We start from the raw sequence: 6,286 nt of genomic DNA, 5'->3' as shown, positions 1-6,286 counted from the left end.
AAAATGTGCGGTGTGATGAACCTTTTACAGTAGGAAATCCTATTGGAAGAGCCCTAAACTAAGCCCTAGCTGCAGAAAACAAAAACACTTACATCACCTAAGAAGCGCTGTCAGCTCCACTGCATCTTCTCCCCGATCCCCGACACTTGTCTTCAGGCAAGTCTTCTGGCTGGGGATTGGAAATTCCCCGCCTCCAGGAAACGCTGGCTCTGATTGGCTGAGCACCACACAGCAAATTATCTTCCTATGTATAATATGACCAAACGGACTGGGACAGAAGACCTCTTGGGAGCGGTGGGTTTGCGTGGAAGATGACCACTTTGCTGTCTCTGTACGTTGGTCTGCAGGGATTCTGTAGACTTGTTGCATCAATGATGATCTCTGATGAAAACAAGTGTAAGATTGACTCCAACAACCATCAGAATAAAGGATTCAAGGAGGCAGTCATCACAAAAAAGCAGAGATTCGGGACAATGTGCCATCACGCTGCTGTCAGGAGCTGCACACCAACTGTGGACAATATAAGGACCATTATCTGCTTTGCAACCAGTGATTACGACTGCGGAGAAGACAAATACATTGAAGGAGCAGAGCTGAATTCACTGAACACACCAACGTGTTGTGCGATTAAGGCTAGGGCCACGTGGCGGCACGGGTGGCAAGTTGCTGCGAGCCGCAGATCGACAAAAGTTCCAGTCTTGGTGTCTATTGTTTTGCGAGCTGCAGGTGGCAAGAATTTGTGAGATGTGCTGCAACCGCATTGGCACTAATGAGAGACTGAAGTGGAAGGGTTACACAAAGATCTTTGGTCATGTGACCCATGCTGCCGTGTAACCATAGCCTTAATATTGATAACTCGCTTGGCTCTACTACATCTCTACACAATAATCATGTTTTGAAACCTTGGAGACCATGACGACTTATTCCCTAAGAGGAAAATCCCTTAGTAGGCAGCCATATGTGTTTTCACGACCCCCAATACTATATCTGTACGCAGCCCACCGTGTGTGTATAAAGCCTAGGGCTCCAGTGGCCATCTATATCGTTAACTGCTGAGCATGCAGCAAGACGTGACAGCTCTCACCTCCCAAGTAAAGAACTTTTACACGGCTTGTCCCACAATTGGGGAGTGTAAGAAGTACAACCATCAGCCAACAAACAAGTCAACGCTCATTTGTCCGCTGATCCTTGACTTTCAACAAGCATAAAATTGCTGACTGGTCATCTGTATGTCTCCCTGTGTGAGTGGGTTTGGTACACAAAATGGCCCTGGAATAAAACTATAAAGTGGGCCCATATTGTAGCTGGGGCCAAATTAGCAGCAAGTGGGATGAACACAAGTAGGCAGGCGTCAGCAAACCGCCAGCTGCAGCACTGCTGACTGTAGGAGGGGAGAAATCTATGCGGCGTGGATAGCTCACTGCAGCAGATCTTCTACGAAGCACAGAACATGTTAGAGCTGCAGGTATATATTAAGGTGCTGCCTATTTCTACCCTTTAGGCCTCCACAACATCAATGATCATCATCGGCTGGCTTCTCTTAACCCCTTATTGTTTTCATGTCCTGGGTGTTTGGGCTTCATTCTGCAGGGCCGTGAAAACACACTGGCCCTGTAGAGCAAAGCCCCGGGGTTGGGACTGTGACAGCTCCCGCCTCTAAGCTACCGGAGGTACTGAATAAAACCACTACAAGGATTAATATAACTAATAACAATATATGACAGCCAAAAAATACCTACAGACTTTGACCACATAATACACCTATAGTGTTACTGAAAAAAAGTATACAAAGACCAATGTTACACCCATACTGTGGCCATAGAGAGGTAGATACCAGTTCACAGCACCAGTATAATGGATCTCGACAGGCTGTGTGATTATAGTATATTAGCTCCATTAATCACTGGTGATGTCCCCTTTAATTGGGGTGTTTCACTTTTCCTTTTCTTCTCCATCCCGCTCAGACCACAATCATGATTTCTCCTTCACACATATTTGTCTCTGCAGAATTTGACAGACAACTTTAACTCTAATTTTACCTTTCCATATCTCTACACAATGCCACCATTCATGTTGCTCCAGACAGCAATAATGCCATATCTGCCACTTAGTAATTTAAGCTCCTTTTTGTGCTCATTGTAATCCCCACATAGTAGTGCCAATATTAATGCTCCCCACACAGAATTTGTTCCCCCTGTTATGCCACCACTCAGTAATAATGCCCCTCCTGGTGTCCGTTTAGTAATAATGACTCTCCCGGCCCCCTTTCAAAGGGTTTGTCTGCCCATTTTTTCACTGATGGCCTATGCTCTGTATAGATCAGTAGCAGTTGATGGACGGGGTCTGCCGCTAGGGAACCCCGTCCATCAGCTCTCTGCTCAGTATAGCAGGCCGGATGCTGTAATAAGAGCACAGGGAGGTAGTACTGGCAGAAGAGAAGCAGGAAGTGAAGCCTCAGTGTGGCTCTCACATTGATTTCAATAAATAAAGCCAGCGTTCGCACTTTCTTCCCCATCATCTTATGACAACATTTGGCCCGCTGCACTGGACAACAGGCGGGATGAATAGCTGATGGACAGCAGTAGACCCTATCTATCTACTATGGATGACTTGTCCAGAGCAAACTTCAACAGTAAAAAAATGGGCAAATAATCCCTATAAGTAATAATGACCCTGGCCCGTATTTATTAATAATACTCCTCCTGGTGTTGTTATAGTAATAATGTCGTTTGTGTCCCTTTTGTGGTAATAAGAATGCCTATTAGCCCCCTTGCAGTGCTGCCCGTTATATACATTAAAAAAAACAACACAATTACTTACCTGCGTCCCCCTCCTCCGGCCTCTGCTGTCTGCATCTGTCTGCAAATCTCACAGTTTGGCCGCACCGAAAAACTGCAAGATTTCTGTGGGAGAGCCGCAGCTCCAATGCCTGCGGCATTTTGCCCTGGCTGCTGGCATTCCGCTGCGGCTTTTTCTCCCCATAGAGAGGAGTGAGGCTGCAGTGGGGGAAAAAAAAAAAAGAATTGAGATGCTGCGGCTGTCAATTTTGCCCCGCATCTCCAGTTCGGCCCGGTTTTGCCGCAACGGATTGGCTGCCCCATGTGGACGAGATTTTTGCACAATCTCGTACAGATGGCTGGCTAATCCTGGGATTAGGTGCCGCAGGCGGACTTGTCGCACAGAATTTCCGCATGGAATTTCTATGGCAAATCCGTCTCTTGTGAACCCAGTCTTACAGCACAATTACCTCCAGGGATCACAGGTGATGTCATATCTGATTAGTGTTGTTCACTTTTGGTTTTCATCTGTAGTCGGCCCAGAACAATTTGACAATTTCTTCCAGCCATCATTTGTTTCTGCAGAATTTGCAACAGACCTCTTTAGCTCCACGCTTCCCCAGCACATGCGCAACATATGCGCAAACCCCAAATTCTGCTGCCCCCTTTTAACAGTGCCAACCAGCGGCTAACCCTAATAAATAATCTCACACACTGTTCACCAGCCTCTCCTACCACAGACCACTGCATGTACCACGCTTTCTCACAGACTGCTGAAACCCCTTAGGGTTCTGTCGCCTCCACATCACACAGCACTCTCATGGTACCCCACTTATCACATAATGCAGAAAGGAACAGAACAAAAAAGGGTCTCGGCGCTCCAGCAGGAAAGACCCGATGTAATCCTCCGAATCAGCAGTAATGGTCCTTATTCCATAATAACACAGCACAACGTGTTTCGTTGCAAGAACCGCGACTTTCTCAAGTACAATGAACTTACACTTCTTTCATCTATTTAAACAACATTTAGAAACTCATATATCCATAAATATTGTTAGTGGCAAATCATAAGGATCTTGAAGGAATCTATGTGACATCTATCCTCCATGTGTTTGAGGGCGATTTAGGATGGACTATTGAAACTTCTGGCTCATCCTTACCCAAGGAAGCCTATTCTCTGAAAGGCTCTGTATATGATACATGGAGGCATACATTGGATTGGATATTTCTTAAGGTTTATAGAGAGAATCATTTGACCCCTAGAGGCTTGAGAGTGCCTATAGGGTCAGATTTCCCAGGGATGAAGAATTCTCTGGTGAATGGAGTCTAATGTTGGGCACTTTTTCATCATTAATGTTAGATAAGTCGATTGCAAAAAGAACAGACTTGTCTATTTCTGGTTTTAAATCAGTCCTAGATTTTGGGATGCACAGCAGTAGAGAAGAAATACTGTATGCTATTAACCATATGTATAGAACTGAAAAGAATATATGTATGTGTAAGATGAAAAAACTAATCCGTGATTTGAGAGATTTCAATACCAAATCTGGACTCTCTAAGGATTTTACAAAGAAAAAAGTACAAAGTAGCCGACCTCAGAGGTCACATAGATCTAGAGATATGATTATTGAAGATCCTAATGAAAGGAGAACTTCTGCATTCTTTCCCCTGCATTTGGTTAGGGTAAACTCGGGTATATACTAATTATAATCACTCCAATAGGAATCCATACTGGAAAAGGAAAGACAAAAGGTATGATCATGTAGGAAGGACTGAGAATAATAGAGAGAATGAAAGAGAAGTAGATTATGGTAAAGATAAAAATCTAAATTTTTCCATAGAGAACAAGGTAGTAGATTTAGATTAAGACAAATAGATAAATTACCCAAAGGTAACAATAGGACAAATAGAGATAATATGACACAAACGGGGTGGAGTAACTTTAGAATATCAGAAGAACCTATAGCTAAACGTAACTTATCTCAAACTGTGGACAATTCTTTATCCAATCCAGAGGTTAATTTCCATTCTATGGTTACCATTGACACCATTGTGTGTAGTACTATTATTAATGAGAGCCCTATCCCTATACCTGAAACTATAAGAAGTCCTTTAAGAACCCCCCAAAGACAAAATAGTGATTATATATATTCTACTCTGGAACTTATATCTTACCCGATAGAAAGAGCTCTTCTAAAGGGCGGCCGATATGGGAGTCTCTAAATTTTGTATAAATAGATGAAAGAAGTGTAAGTTCATTGTACTTGAGAAAGTCGCGGTTCTTGTGACGAAACGCTTTGTACTGTGTTATTATGGAATAAAGACCATTACTGCTGATTCGGAGGATTACATCGGGTCTTTCCTGCTGGAGCGCCGAGCTCCTTTTTTGTTCTGTTCCTTTCTGCATTATCCCACAGGTTGACCTTCTCGAGGAGGAGGGACGACTGGCCAGGCGGCTCTCCTGTTTTTTCAGGATATAAGGAAAGGATTTGTGGATCTTTTTGTGCATTTTTCATATGCTATAAAGGACGTGGAGGGGTCAGTGGGGGACCTAGTGTATGGTCATCACACTGACACCGGGTAAGTCCTGTTCCCTTTTCTATACATTTGGTGTGGAGATTGTTGGAGCGCTGTCCCTCATATATGGTTTCCTTCCACTTATCACATAGGATGCCCCTTCATGGCCTTCCCCCTCGTGACAAAGAACGCCACTTATGGTTTTCCTCCCTCTCATAACACATGATGGCCCTTATGGTTCTGCACTCCCCTATTTGTCTCACAGAATGCCCCTCACGGTTCGTTCTCACATAGCAGAAATAATGCAAATTTTAAACAGGGAAAAATCTGCGTAATTTCTGTGTTAAAAACCACATCACAAGTGGCGTGGCCAAACCACCATACTGCGTAGACGCACAGAGAGCGAGCTCCGCAGGAAACGGCACAACCAGAGAATTTAGCACGCTTCCCTACACAATTACAGTTAACTTGTCCCTTACAAGCTCTCTCAGCAGAACCATCACCAGCCGGAAGCAGGCACTGCCGGCCGGAGGGAGCAAGAGGAGAGCTGGTGCAGTAACAGCTGCGGGAACCAGGCGGTGGAGTCTGATCCTGCTAACAACATGGAGACTTCTGTCTAACTGTCAGCGCAGACCGCAAACAGCGCCCCATGCTAAACAAAGAGCATCAGATACACTCCGGGGCTGAATACCTCCACACATCGCAGTCGAGCGTTCTCACCTAGGGAGAAAGAAAATACAACCATAATGAGTAAAAATCCTATCAAAGACAAGAGAACAGAAGTCGGAGGCACCAATATCAGGATCGAGGGTCCACCTGAGTCTCATGCTCCAGACGGGTGCTCATGCTCCTTTCCTTAAATGATACACAAGCAATATTACTGGAGACAAAGACCCATTAAACTACCAAGGATCGACTATCCAGCTGTATCAAGACTTAGTCCCTTTTACATTAGCTAAAAGAAGGCAAATGAGACCGCTTCTGAAAGCCCT

General features: G+C 44.5%; 1 pseudogene; it reads right to left on the bottom strand.

The window, feature by feature from the left end:
- Positions 1–400: 400 nt before the first annotated feature.
- Positions 401–484, bottom strand: LOC136582934 (small nucleolar RNA MBII-202; annotated as a pseudogene).
- Positions 485–6,286: the final 5,802 nt, after the last annotated feature.

Source organism: Eleutherodactylus coqui, chromosome 11 (assembly GCF_035609145.1).
Source record: "Eleutherodactylus coqui strain aEleCoq1 chromosome 11, aEleCoq1.hap1, whole genome shotgun sequence".
Taxonomy (NCBI): Eukaryota; Metazoa; Chordata; class Amphibia; order Anura; family Eleutherodactylidae; genus Eleutherodactylus; species Eleutherodactylus coqui.
Note: the sequence above shows the minus strand (reverse complement) of the source record. Positions and strands in the feature narration are given on the sequence as shown.